This window comes from Thamnophis sirtalis, unplaced genomic scaffold, assembly GCF_051295495.1.
Source record: "Thamnophis sirtalis isolate CommonGarterSnake01/CBP01778 unplaced genomic scaffold, rThaSir2_p1.2 scaffold_2, whole genome shotgun sequence".
NCBI lineage: Eukaryota > Metazoa > Chordata > Lepidosauria > Squamata > Natricidae > Thamnophis > Thamnophis sirtalis.
This window is the reverse complement of record NW_028261382.1, coordinates 92,188,209-92,203,637: the sequence shown is the minus strand read 5'-3', so window position 1 is coordinate 92,203,637 and position 15,429 is coordinate 92,188,209. Positions and strand designations below refer to the sequence as shown.

The 15,429-nt window shown below is 42.9% G+C and overlaps 1 protein-coding gene across 7 annotated transcripts in view; it reads right to left on the bottom strand.

Annotated features, from left to right (window-relative positions):
• The window catches only part of NTM (neurotrimin), an 821,237-nt gene that overhangs the window by 321,363 nt on the left and 484,445 nt on the right, over positions 1 to 15,429 (bottom strand). The gene's annotated exons all lie outside the window — the stretch shown is intronic.

Genomic DNA, 15,429 nt, shown 5'->3' with positions numbered 1-15,429 from the left:
GGCTCAACCAGGGTAGGCTTGGCCAGGGTAGGCATGGTCAAGGTAGGTGTGGCCACTCAACATCACTGGTGTGGAGGGTACCTGTGGTGACCAAGTCCTAAGGCAGAAGATTTCCCTCAGACCCTCCCTCACGCTCATTATAATCTCCTTCCTTCCTTCCTTCCTTCCTTCCTTCCTTCCTTCCTTCCTTCCTTCCTTCCTTCCTTCCTTTCCTTCCTTCCTTCCTTTTCTTCTTTTTCCTTCCCTCTTCATTCTCCTGCCTTTCTCCTTCCTCTCTTTCCTTATTTTTCCTTCCTTGCTCTCTTCCCCTCTTCCCTCCTTTTCCTTTGTCTTTCCCTCTTTCTCCTTCTCCTTTGCTATCCCTTCTTGCATGCTCAAATGTAAAAGGGGAAACATTTCTCCTTTTGTTTTGTTTTTAGTTTGTTTTGCTAGCCCTCTGCCAGAAAAAAAATGGATCTCAGGCTTCTGCAGCCCTCTGCCAGCAAAAAAACATGTGAACTCCGTTTTCACTGGCAGAGGGATCCCAGGTCGGTCCTTTGCTGTCTCCAGGGCAGCTCCATGGGCCAGATCTAAGCACTCCATGGGCTGGATCTAGCCCATGGGCCTTGAATTTGACACCCTTGTCCTATTCCATCCTGGATAAATGGTTGTCCAATCTTTCCTTGAAAAGCTGGAGTGATGGAGCACTCTGGAAGCAAGAGGTTCAACTGGTTAATTGTTCACTGTCAGGAAATTTCCCCTTAGTTCTAGGTTGGTTCTCTCCTTGATTAGTTTCCATCCATTGCTTCTTGTCCTGCTTACATTTTAAATAATACAGAAGAATTCTCTACTTCCAGTGAGCAGACACCCCTTGATTCTTCAAGATCACCCTTCATTTTATTCCCTGGCAACTTTTAAGCAAACCAAAACAACAGCAGCAAAATAATCAAGGTATTTTTTTCTAAAAGAGTAGTGATGCGGCGGTTCAGTGGCTAAGACGCTGAGCTCGTTGATCAGAAAGGTTGGCAGTTCAGCAGATCAGATGCCTAGTGCCGCGTAATGGAGTGAGCTCCCGTTACTCGTCCCAGCTTCTGCCAACCTAGCAGTTCAAAAGCACATAAAAATGCAAGTAGAAAAAATAGGGACCACCTTTGATGGGAAGGTAACAGAGTTCCGTGCGCCTTCGGTGTTAAGTCATGCTAGCCACATGACCACAGAGATGTTTTTTGGACAATGCTGGCTCTTCGGCTTAGAAACGGAGATGAGCATCGCCCCCTAGATTCGGGAACGACTAGCACGCCTGTGCAAGGGGAACCTTTACCTTTACCTTTAAGCCTTAGCTAACACATGAGTTTGAAGAGCCGAGGTGGCGCAGTGGTTAGGGTGCAGTACTGCAGGCCACTTCAGCTGACTGTTATCTGCAGTTCAGCGGTTCTAATCTCACCGGCTCAAGGTTGACTCAGCCTTCCATCCTTCCGAGGTGGGTGAAATGAGGACCCAGACTGTGGGGGCGATATGCTGACTCTGTAAACCGCTTAGAGAGGGCTGAAAGCCCTATGAAGCGGTATATAAGTCTAACTGCTATTGCTATTGCTATTTTATCTTTTCTCTCTCCCCCCCCCAAAGACGCAAAGATAATCTTCATCCGAGGCATGACACCACCAGCCCATTGCCCTGCATGTGTTTTCTCTGACAATTCTGGGTGCATCCAACTGACAGCCTAGGTCTAACTTCCAGAGGAAACAGAATGGCACTGCCAGCTTTCCAAGACCAAAAGGCGTGTTAGCAGCAGGCAGCACCACATCTATCAGAATGCCACACTTATTTACAAATTGTTAGTTAAAGTACCGAAAGTTGGCTCTGGAAAGGGAAGTGGCTGACATACGCTCAATTTCACAACCGTAACAGAACTAGTTTGTCCCTATGGTTTACATATCCCTCCTTCCTCCCCTTGCTCTTTTTTTTTTAATGTTTCTTTTTCTTGGACGGAGTTGCGTTTCCCCACCTGACGGGCCTTGAACTATGTGGCTATATCTGCCATGCTCCAGGATGGCACAAGAATGCCAGTCCTTAAAATGGAGTCAACATGGCTCTTGTTACAAGCTGTTCCACAAGCTGTCACTCAACTTTAACTCCAGGGAGCTGTTTACACAGAGCTTGATCTTTCCTTAGGCTTATCCCAGGCTGTCCACGTACCAGGCACCATCTGAAGTCCAGAAGACTCATCATTTCAGCTGTGATCACTGAAAAGGAGCAAGGAGACAGAAGGCAAGGCTGGGACACTTTCTGGACGTGATTTATAGCTTCTCCTGGGTTTGAACCAGTAGTGACAGCTGCAGCTGTTTGTGGAGGGAGGAGAGAGAAAAAGGGGAGAGGCACAGGAAAAAAAATCTGTCAATCTTACTTTGGGACAAGAGCCATTCTTGCCCGCCAAAGTAAGACTGCCCAGTTCTGCCTTGAGGGCAAAAATGTGGAAGAAGGCAACTGAGCTCCCTCTATATTTTTTGAGTTGAAATAAATGCAGAAGAATGACATAAATGTGAAAATGAACCGTTATGCATGATAGCAGTTAGACTTATATACCGCTTCATAGGGCTTTCAGCCCTCTCTAAGCGGTTTACAGAGTCAGCACATTGCCCCCAACGACAATCCGGGTCCTCATTTTACCCACTTCGGAAGGATGGAAGGCTGAGTCAACCTTGAGCCGGTGAGATTAGAACTGCTGAACTGCAGATAGCAGTCAGCTGAAGTGGCCTGTAGTACTGCACTCTAACCACTGCGCCACCTCGGCTCTTTTGATGCAGGCTCTTTTGATGCAGGCGCTCAGCTATACGTTCCATTGATCTGTGAAATTTTGAGTTTTTATAGCAGTAGTGATGGCCCTTAGACTTATATACCGCTTCACAGTGTGTGTGTTTTTTTTCCCAGCCCTCTCTAAGCAGTTTACAGAATCAGCCCATTGCCCCCAACCATTTGGGTCTCCTCATTTTACGGACCTTGGAAGGATGGAAGGTTGAGTCAACTCGAGCCTGTCAAGATCGAACTGCTGGCAGTCGGCAGAATTAGACTGCAACTCTGGATTTTAGCCACTGTGCCACCACAGGAAGGAAGGAAGGAAGGAAGGAAGGAAGGAAGGAAGGAAGGAAGGAAGGAAGGAAGGAAGGAAGGAAGGAAGGAATAGCAGTAGCACTTAGACTTATATACTGCTTCTTGGCCTTTTACAACCCTCTCTAAGCCGTTTACAGAATATTGCCCCCAACAATTTGAGTCCTCGTTTTACTGACCTCGGAAGGAAGGAAGGCTGAAACAAACTTGAGCCGGTCAGAATCAAACTGATGGCACTCAGCAGAATTATAAGAACTTACACAGTGGAGATGGAGAAAAATATTTATGCTTTAACCAAGAGATGTTCAACAGTTGGGATCTCAAAAGCAGAGATTCTCCCATTTCATTCTTCTCTCTCTCTCTCTCTCTCTCTCTCTCTCTCTCTCTCTCTCTCTCTCTCTCTCTCTCTCTCTCTCTCTAGGTTTCCAGCGATGTTATCATCATTATAGGAGCTGCGCTAATTAGAAAGCCCAGCTTACGATTGAAGCGGTATGCTGTACATAACCAATTTAACAGAGCTAACAGTAGAGAGATTCTGTTACTGTCTTCTGCCCCCAAAGTTGAGGAAAAAAATTAAAGATGCAAACATCCAGAAGTTTTATTGGATTTCAAAGTAGGCTGGGAGAAAGCCTCCCCCAGGATGTCTTTGATTATAAAAACAAACCTATCTTACATCTTTACTCAAGGCTGGTTTGTTCACATCAATGGCACTTTGTAAATATGTTAGGATTCACATGAAGATCAATAGAAGACACACTATTTACTAGAGTTGGCTTCTGCCTGGAGTTTCACTCCCTTCGAAGATCCTTTGTTTGAATGGTGTTGCCTACTTGGTAACATGAACACTATCTGAGCTCAAAGCTACGCTTTTATTTTAAAGAAGCGGGGGGGGGAGTGGTACCCTTCAGCAGAGCGTTTACGATGGCTCAGAATAATGACGCCACATGAAACCCCTGGCAGAAAGAACTGCTGTTGGTAGGGCAATGTAAATCAACATTTTTCGCATTAAGAGTTAAGAGATAGTCCTCGAATTGCAACCATTTGTTTAGTAACCATTCAATTGAATTCAATTCATTACAGTCGCAGACCAGAGACCAGAACAAATAAAAACACTCAGATACTGCAAAATCTCCATTCCCTCTCAACTCCAGGGGAAGGATACTGTAAAATCCTCATTCACTCCCCACTCCAGGGGAAGGATACTGTAAAATCCTCATTCGCTCCCCACTCCAGGGGAAGGATACTGTAAAATCCTCATTCACTCCCCACTCCAGGGGAAGGATACTGTAAAATCCTCATTCACTCCCCACTCCAGGGGAAGGATACTGCAAAATCTCCATTCCCTCTCCACTCCAGGGGAAGGATACTGTAAAATCTCCATTCCCACCACACTCCAGGGGAAGGATACTGCAAAATCTCCATTTTTTCCCCATTCCAGGGGAAGGATACTGCAAAATCTCCATTCCCTGTCCACTCCAGGGGAAGGATACTGCAAAATCTGCATTTCCTCCCCATTCTAGGGGAAGGATACTGTAAAATCCTCATTCCCTCCCCACTCCAGGGGAAGGATACTTCAAAATCTCCATTTTCCCCCACTCCAGGGGAAGGATACTGCAAAATCTCCATTCCCTCTCCACTCCAGGGGAAGGATACTGCAAAATCTCCAATCCCTCCTCACTCCAGGGGAAGGATACTGCAAAATCTCCATTCCCACCCCCTCTGGGGCCAGCCAGAGGTGGAATTTGCCAATTCTCTGAACTACTCAAAATTTCCGCTACTGATTCTCCAGAACCTGTTGGACTTCATCCCTGGCGGGAGGGCTGTACGCAATCCTCCTGGACTCCATTTTCACTGGCAGAGGGCTGCAGGAGGCCATCATGGTCGAAAACACAGGAGGGCCATGCACCGCCTCCCAAGCTCATATTTTGCTGGCAGAGGCACCGGGGGCCAGTCCTTTGCTATTTCCAAAGGAATCCTGCAGGCAAGATCTAAGCACCCCGTGGGCTGGATGCAGCCTGCAGGTCTTGAGTTTGGCTGTGGCCAAACATCAACGGAGCAGATTCACAAAAAGCTTTAGGTCTCTTCCTGCTCTAACAATTGGATTATGATTCAGAGCATGTTCCTTCCTTGGGTTGGAATTATTTCCACCCAAAAGAGAAATAGCTTTCTTTTGAAGCAGGAACAGTTGTAGAGAAACCCTCTGAAAGGATCTCACTCCTGAAAACGCATGAATATTTGAGCAGGTGGGAAGTAAAGAGAACACATTTAATATTTAACTTGATTTTTCTGATCTGATTTTTCTTCTTCTTTTTTTTTGTCTCTACGTGCGTCTGGCAAGAGAGACACAGATGTTCATCTTGTTTATGGACTTTGAAACTCAAGAGGTGGTCTAAAGCTCTCGTTTCAGAGGAGGGGGGAAATGGTAATATTTGACCAGCTGTTCTTGCTGAAATGGGTTTCTACCTTCATTTGTCTTTAACAGGAGTGAAAATTGGCTCCCCTGCCTCCCTTTTTTTTTCCCCCAACAACTTAGTTAATTGCACACCTCACAACAATAATCAACCCAACAGATTTGGCCCACGTCAAAACACAAAGGCTGCTCAGAACCACTTCGGTGGAATCTAGTTTATGGGCACCTTATGCTTATCTCAATATAGTTGCCATCTGTTCCCAGGCTGTAAGAGTGATCAGCTGCATTATCTCTAGTGGAGTCATATTGGATTATTCTAATCGCATCTTTGTGTCAATCAAGAAATTAGTTTTCTGTCATCCAAATAACCTTTTCATTTATGAAAAGGGTGTCTTCCTTTCCTCGAGCACCATAAGGCCGCTTGGTTTACAAGTAGCTAGCTTTACAATCTGAGCACATACCCACACAAACACACACACACACCTATTTAAGGAGGGATGAATCCTGCTTCATTCAGTGGAATGCGTTACGAAGCACAGGAGCTTAAAAGGGTAGTCTCACAGCCCAATGTTCAGACAGCATATTTTCTTGATTTAACAGAATTTAATCTATGGAATATAGGGACACGGTGGCTCAGTGGCTAAGACGCTGAGCTTGTTGATCAGAAAGGTTGGCAGTTCAGTGGTTCGAATCCCTAGGGCCGCATAACCGAGTGAGCTCTCGTTACTTGTCCCAGCTTCTGCCAACCTAGCAGTTTGAAAGCACGTAAAAATGCAAGTAGAAAAATAGGAACCACCTTTGGTGGGAAGGTAACAGTGTTCCATGCACCTTTGGCATTGAGTCATGCCGGCCACATGACCATGGAGAATGTCTTCGGACAGCACTGGCTCTTCGGCTTTGAAACGGAGATGAGGACCGCCCCCTAGAGTCAGGAGAGTTGATTAACTTCCAGCCCCATTTGATGGAATGGATGTTGTTGATTTTAATTCTGTAATTTAAAATGTTTTAAATGCTTTTACTTGTTGTGAGCCGCCCAGAGTCCCTAGGGAGTGGGCGGCATACAAATTCTATTAAAGTTTAAAGTTTAAAGTTTAAAGCATGTATGTGTGAGGGGAAACTTAACCTTTACCTAATCTATGGAATAACTGACCGATTCATTCATTCATTCATTCATTCATTCATTCATTCATTCATTCATTCATTCATTCATTCATTCTTTTTCTTTCCTTCCTTATTTCTTTCTTCTTTCTTTCCTTTTTTCTCTATCTCTTTCTTTTCCTCTTTCTTTCCCTCTTTCTTTCCCTCTTTCTTTCCTTCTTTCTTTTTCTTTTTTCTCTTTTTTCTTTCTTTCTTCCTTCCTTCTTTCTTTCCTTTTCTCTCTCTCTCTTTCTTTCTTTTTTTACTTTCTATACATGTAGTCTTTGACTTGCAACATCTAGTGACCGTTACAACGACAATGAGAAAAGTGACGCGACCATTTTTCACAACCTTGGCAGCATCCCCATGATCACGGGGATCAAAATTCGGATGTTTGGCAACTGGCTCATACATTGCTGTGTCCCAAGGTCGCATGATCCCCTTTGGCGACCTTCCAACAGGGAAAGTCAATGGGGAAGCCAGATTCACTTAACAGACGTGTTGCTAACTTAACAGTCACAGTGACTCACTTAACAACTGTGGCAATAAAGGTTGTAAAATGGGGCAAAAACTCACTTGTCTCACTTAACAACATAAATTTTGGGCTCAGTTGTGGTCGTAAGTCGAGGACTACCTGTAGTTGAGTCTTTCCCACCCAGAAGACCTTCTGCTCCCAGTGATTTCACTACAGGGCGATTTTTCCACTGAAGCTCAGATAAAAATTGTATCAGGCCTGCAGTCATATTCCTTTTAGGATGTTTGGCCTGCCTCTCTCTCTGCCCCCCCTCTCTCTCTCTGCCTCTCTCTCTCTCTCTGACTCCCTCTCCCTCTCCCTCTCTCTCCCTCCCTCCCTCTCTCTCTCTCTTTACTATGCTGTTTCATTAGTGGGATAATTGGTAGGGGGAATAGTAAGGAGTAGAATTTTAGAATATGTTGTTGTCAAAACAAAACATTCATTTCTAGAAGCCCAAGGTCATCCTTTGTCTCTGCACCTGACCGGAACTAGATGGGTGGAAATGCCAGCGTGGCAGAGGAAGATTGGACCATGGGATGGACTTGTGGGTGTGGGAGCAAGATCATGAACTTTCAACTGGGTGGGAACTCCAGGAAGCTTTCAGATTCGGGTTTCCCACAGATTTAATTCACAATTCTTGCAAGCAACAATATGGTTTATTGACTGAACCACTACTGGCTGGTTGGTAAACAGGGGTGGGATTCAGCCGGTTCGCACCTATTCGCTAGAACCTCTTGTTAACTTTCTAAGCAGTTCGGAGAACCGGTTGTTGGAAGAAATCTCCTTTTTTTCCTACTTTAACAGGGCTAATCCTGTAAGGAAGGCATGCAAGAAGGAAACATTCTGGTCTTGTTTCTAGCCTAATCTTGATCACCCTGCTTACAGAAACTGCCTCTCCTTTGCACTGCAATTTTTTTAACAGCCAGTTCTCTGCCCTAATGACTGGCTGGGTGGGTGTGGCCAACTCGGGGTCACTTATGTCGAGGGATGCTTTGCCTCACCCGCCCTCTGATGACTGTGGGGATGCTGCAATAGTCTAAGTGTGAAAAATGGTCATAAGTCACTTTTTTTCAGTGCCCTTGTAACTTTGAATGGTTGCTAAATGAACTGTTGTAAGTCAAGGATTACCTCCACAAAAATACGAAAAAAACACTTGTTTGCTTGCAAAAAGCTGCCCTAAATACCAGTTATTCGATTAGAAATGGGGAGATACACACTGAAGATCAATGAGTTACAGCCTTCATGGAAACCGAGACCATTCTGCCTGTACACCTTCCTTTTCCTCAGCAATACATGGTCTTTTCAAAATGGAGGAGAAGGAGAAGGAGGAGGAGATGAAGGAGGAGGAGGAAGACAGGAAGAGGAGGAGAGGAAGAGGAAGAGGAGGAGGAGAAGAAGGAGAGATGAAGGAGAAGGAGGACAAAGAGAGGAAGAGGAGGAGGAGGAGAAGAAGATGAAGCAGAAGGAGGAGGAAGAGGAGGAGAGGAAGAGCAGAAGGAGGAGGAGGAGAAGAGGAGGAAAAAAAACAGATCAGCCTTATACTTTCATAGTCCAGAGCTCTGAAATAAATAATTTCAGAGGAAGAAAAAAAAGTTCAGGCTCTGAACTTTATAAACATCAAGATGAGATGAATATTTCATTGGAGTGGTGAGCCAGAGCCTGAACCCTGGGAAGGAACATGAATACAGATCTGCTAACAAGCATTGCAGTGGTTGGACAAGGAGAGAGGGAATATGTCAGTGCAGGAAAGGAAATTTGCAGGAACAGCTGACTGGAGGAAACTCATCCAAAACCCCAGAAGAATTGCTAGGTTTCCCCTTTTGGTGTTACAGCGTTTCGTGCAGGTTAACTCAAAAGCAACATGTAGCTTACAAGCCTGGTTTGTAAACCTGGTTGTTGTGCCTCCTCATTTGTGCTATGAATAGGGATGGGGAACCTAATGCTGCTGCCCTGATCTACTCAGAGGAAACGTGGAGGATTATAGCAAAACTCTTGCACCCCACAAGCAAAGTCAGGTCAGGCTAGATTAAACATTTTGAAAGGAACGCCAAACCTTACAACTATTCACAATTAATTGTTGAACCGGAAGCAAGCTCTTCTTCAGTTACATAATTATGCAAAGTTTTTTTTTTATCCCTTCCCAATGGCCTAAAATATTTCCCAACAAAAGGATTTATTTTAATTTGGCTCCCTGCCTGTTTTTCAGGGCTCTTAAGTTTCCCCTACAAAATAACATTTTTTGAACAATTACACTAGTGGTACAACATAGTAGTAGTAGTAGTAGTAGTAGTAGTAGTAGTAGTAGTAGTAGTAGTAGTAGTAGTAGTAGTAACAACAACAACCCCTCCAAGGAGCTTTACCTTGTCGTGGTGGAAGGGCTTGTGCACTCTTAATGATACTAAGGGATATGCTGAACAGGTTCAACCATATCAGACAGTTCTTAGGTGAATAGTAGTAGTAGTAGTAGTAGTAGTAGTAGTAGTAGTAGTAGTAGTAGTAATAATAATAATAATAATAATAATAATAATAATAATAACAACAACAACAACAACAACAACTGTGGAAGAAGAAAAAACACAGCTTGAATGATTACATCCAGAAAAGTGAAGAACCAATAATTAAGGAAGTAAATAAAGGAGGCCTTTTAAAGACAACGAAGTCAAAAGCTGAATATAAGAAAGAAGTAATTGAGAAGCGAACTGAAAATTGGAAAAACAAAGCTATGCATAGCCAATACTTGAAAAGTATTGAAGGCAAAGCTGACCAAAAGCTAACTTAGAAGTGGTTAAGATCAGGAGCACTGAAAAAAGAAACAGAAGGCTTTATTTTGGCAGCTCAGGAACAACAAGCCTTAGCCACAAACTGCATGAAGGCAAAAATTCAACATGTTACCACCAACAGCAAATGTTGCCTCTGTAATGAGAAAGATGATACAGTCGACCACTTGATCAGTGGGTGCAGCAAAATCTCACAAACTGACTACCTACAACGCCATGACCACGTTGCTAAGATCATTCACTGGAAATTGTGCCAAAAGTTTGGATATGAGTACAACAAAAACCACTGGGACCATCAGGTTCAGAAGGTTTATGAGAATGAGAAAGTCAAGCTCTCGTGGGACTTCAGAATCCAGACTGACAGGCACTTGGCCCACAACACACCTGACATAACAATAGTTGAAAAGAAAAAAAAAAGTATGGTTCATTGACATTGCAATATCTGGAGATGCACAAATTGAAGATAAACAGCAAGAAAAAATCACAAAGTACTGGGACTTGCAAATTTAAGTTGAGTGACTGTGGAAAAAGAAATCGTGTGTTGTCCCGATTGTAATTGGAGCCCTTGGAGTAATACCCAAAGAGCTACCTCGCTATTTGGAAATTTTAAATTTATCAGACTTGAACATTCTGATTCTACAAAAAACCACCCTACTTGGAACAACTTATATCCTCCGACATTACTTTAACAGTTCCTAGGTCCTTGGTTAGGACTCGAGCTGTTGAGCTACCAACCAAAGGCTGTGAATCTCACCAAAGATTAACCACATAATAATAATACCAAAGTTTTTGCATGGGCAGCACTTAAAAAAACATTGAAGGAAAATGTGATGACAATTTGACATGGATATGGCTTAAGATGGGAATCATCAAGAAAGAAACGGAAGGTTTAATACTCGCTGCTCAAGAACAAGCACTACAAACTAAGGCCATGAAAGCAAAGATACACAAATCCACCGACAATCCAAACTGCCGACTTTGCAACATCAAAGTCGAAACTGTTTCACATTTAATATGTGTATGTAGCAAAAATTGCACAAAATGAGTACAAAGCTAGACACGACCGAGTTTGTTAAATTAATCCACTGGTCATTATGTAAAAAATATGACTTACCTGTATCCAAAAAAAAAACATGGGAGCACAAAGTGGAAAAAGTTACTGAAAATGAGAAGATGAAGATCTTGTGGGAATACAGATGGATCGTCATTTGGAACACAACACGCCAGATATCATGGTTGTAGAGGGCCGAAGTGTACAGTTGATTGATATCGCTGTTCTTGGAGATGCCAGAGTCAAACAAAAAGAACTAGAAAAAAATCATGAAATATCGCACCCTGGCCATCGAAACTACACGGCTATCAGAGGTGGATTCCTACCAGTTCGCACCTATTCAGTAGAACTGGTTCGTCAAATCTACTGAACCGGTTAGAAGAGGTTCCACCAGTGGACCCAGAAAGCAGGCCACACCTATAGAAGAGGTTCCAAAATTTTTTGAAACCCACCACTGGTCCTTGGATATGATTATTCTACACTATCATGCTCCTATTTATAAAACTCAGTGCCTCTGTGAAAGGTAAGGATGACTACTGCATTTATGGTGCAATCAGAACATTGCGTGTGTTGAAGTTGTTTTAACGCAAATCAAAGATGCCTCTTAAAAAACAAGTTTACATCATATTCTTATGCATGCCAGTGCTGTGTGGGAGGTAATTTAAGGTGGTTCTAACAAGTGTCATCGGCATCTTCATATCCGGTCACATGGGCGGCAAGCCACTCCCATCTGGTCACATGGGCGGCAAGCCACTTCCACGAAGGAGGCCACACCCACAGAGTAGATTCGAACAATTTTTGAAACCCACCACTGATGGCTATGGATGAAGCATGTAATAGTGATACCCATTGTCATCGGGGCACTTGGCACCATGTCCAAGAATTTTACAAAAAAAAACTTAAAGAAATTGCAGCTTCCTGAAATAACACCAGTGGAACTGCAAAAACCTGGGCTACTAGGAACATCATATATTTTAAGAAGATAGTTGGTTGATAACTAGGACACTGGCAGCAACCCGTATCAACCATTAGCACCAGTCAATGGTATTTGTGACACCTCTTTAAATGCTTGACTGAGTTTCATGTTTAATGAATAAAAGAAACAACAATAACAACAACGACAATAACAACAACAACAACAACAACAACAACAACAACAACAGCAAAATATCATGACCTGGCCATTGAAACTACCCAATTATAGTTGAAAAATGTAACAGTGATACCCATTGTCATCGGGGCACTTGGGACCAAGTCCAAGAATTTTACAAAAAAACAAAGAAATTGCAGCTTCCTGCAATAACACCAGTGGAACTGCAAAAAACTGCACAACTCAGAACATTGTTTATTTTAAGAAGGTCCTTGGTTGATACCTAGGATGCTGGCAGCAACCCATATCAACTATTAGCACTAGTCAATGGTACTTGTGATGCATTTTGAATGCTCAGTTGGCTGAGTTTTATGCTTAATAATAAAGTATAATAATGATAACAACAATAGTATTTCATTTGTACATGTGTTCATGCCTGCGTGAACACACAAATCTTTGAATGTTTCAATTTACCCATGAAAGCCCCCATTTTCTGTAGCTTGAGAAATCCAATATTGTAAAATACATAACGTCTACTGAATTATTGCACAAAACATAAAGAAATCCAATAAAAAACGTTTGATTTCTACAGAGAACGCACCTACCCTTATTTAACCACCAGATTCATTTTCTGCTTACTAAGAACATGCCTTAAACCTGTTAGACTGTTAGAAACAATAGCTGGTATCGCAGAACACTTTAAGGCCAAACTACAAGAACCAGATGGCTGAGCACATTGTGTGAATCCAACTGTGTCCAACAGTCTGTCTACATGGCCCGTCACTGGCCACAATCACTAGCAATGGTCCACCAGGGTCTTGGATACAATGACATCATCTTTTTTTTCCCTCCCTTTGTATAGTTATACTGACTGAAGATGCCTAGAACTGAACCCAACATTTATACAACATATGCAAAACATACGAACTTTCTCTGAAATACTACACTACCCTTAAGACAAAAGAACTTGTCATGTTTTTTTTCCCCTAGATCTTCCAAGATTTGGGTCACAGTGGATTACCAAAGACAGACACAGACTTCAGAGGATAATTAGTAGTGCAGAAGAAACAGTTGCTACCAGCCTGCCTTCCATTGAGGACCTGTACGCTGCACGAGTCAAAAAGGGGGCTGTGAAAATATTTACAGACCCCCACGCATCCTGGACGTAAATTGTGTCAACTCCTACCCTCAAAATGACGCTATAGGGCACTGCACACTAGAACAACTAGACACAAGGACAGTTTTTTCCCCGAATGCCATCACTCTGCTAAACAAATAATTCCCTCACCACTGTCAAACTATTCACTAATATTGCATTACTGTTACTATTACCGTGTTTTCCCAAAAATAAGACAGGATCTTATTTCCTTTTGAACCCCCCCCCCCAAAAAATAAGCACTTGGCTTTATTTTGGGGGAGGTTTATTATTTTTGAGGTGCAGGAGGTGGTGAGCGTGCTGAATTGCAATATTTTCGGAGAGGGCTTATTTTCAGGGGAGGGCTTATTTTAGTGCATGCACTCAAAAGTCCAATTGGGCTTATTATCTGTGGAGGTCTTATTTTCAGGGAAACAGGGTAGTCTTCTCATCGTTCCTATCACCCATCTCCTCCTACGTGTGACTCTATGACTTTAACTTTGTTGCTTGTATCCTTACAGTTTATATTGATTGTTTCCTAGTATGATTTGATTGCATATTTGTACCCTATGACTTATCATTAAGTGTTGTACCTTATGATTCCTGACGAATATGTCTTTTCTTTTATGTTCACTGAGAGCATATACACCAAAGACAAATTCCTTGTGTGTCCAATCACACTTGGCCGATAAAGAATTCTAACAATAAGGGGGTCAACAAGGAAAAACAACAACATGCAATTTCAAGAAATAGCAAGCTTGGTAAACCAACTCTTCTCTCTCTTTCTATTTTGTTTTGGGGTGGGCTAATCCTATGGTCCTGGGTATGGATGGGAGGAAGGGGTTTCTGCCCCAATGTTAACAGATGTCAAATGCTTATGGGAAAAGTCACCATCATCATCATCATCATCATCATCATCATCATCATCATCATCATCATCCATCATTGTATGGTAGTTGACTTCATCTTTTACCAGGCTCTATTTAAGCCTCCAAGGGGTAGATGGAAGAAAAAAATGCAAAACTCCCAATTTTGTACCTTCTGTGTTTTTGTTTTTTTACCCTTTATCACTAAGATTTGTTTTTGTTTCATTTTGTTTTCCTATCTACATGACCATCAGTCTAATGAAAATTAAAGCTCCATGGCCTAACTTGGGCATAGTTCCTTTACAGACAGCTAACATCAACTACACGATGTTAACTTAGTAGTAAGGAGTTTCAGCCTATTCTACATCGTTTATTTCTGATGGTCAGAAATAGTCAGATAATTTAGGAACGCAGTCGTGTTATGACCGAAGCATTTCTCTGTCTTTCTAATTGAACCTTTCTTTAGAATTCTGGGAAAATAAAATAAAAATGTGAAATAAAATAAAATAGTGCTTTCCCAACTTCACCATCAAATTCTGACAACTCTCAAATTCCGCCAAGAAGCCCATAAGCATCAAAGTGGCGTAAAGCTGGTATTACATCTGTAGCCTGGTTCTGCAACTCCTTGTAGTATATCATTCTGTGCTGTACATTAAGCTCATTAATTCTTGCTGTATCAACAAATTACGGATTTCACTGCTTAACCGTGCTGAGTGGAAACATGACATCAGCTTCCTGAAGGCTCAAATTGTGGTGGTGGGGGGGAGCTCTCTGAACTGTCGGTGCCTACGGCAGGGGGTGTCCAACCTTGGCAACTTGAAAGGGAATTCTGGGCGTTAAAGTCCATAAGTCTTAAAGTTGCCACGGCTGGACACACACACACACACCCCTGGCCTAAGGCCTCTTTTCCAAGAAGCAAGAGGTCTAATGGGGAAACACACTTTGAGCACCAAGTTTCAAGAGTGCAACAATGGAGAAATACAATTCCCAGAACGGAGAAAAAAGTCTTAAGACCATCGCTCAACTGGATTTGAATGCACACATCTCAAAAAGAGAGCAAACCTTTCCAGCTTCAGCATCCCTTCAGCTTCCTCCTATTCCTCCTCATTCTGCGAAAAGCAGCCAGGGAGAGGACAACCCAGCCAGGAGAGGACAATCCACCATCCAGAAAAGGCCGGTGCTTTTCAGAACCAACCATTCACAGCAAACATCTGACTGAGGATGGGGTTATACAGCCGTCTTTAGCTTGGCTGCTGAACAAACCCAGGCCCCGCTTGGAGGAGACAATCCACTCCATACCTCAACTACACCTCCAAGAAGGTAAAAGCAGCAATATGCCCTCATCCCAGCCTCTTGCAAGAGGAG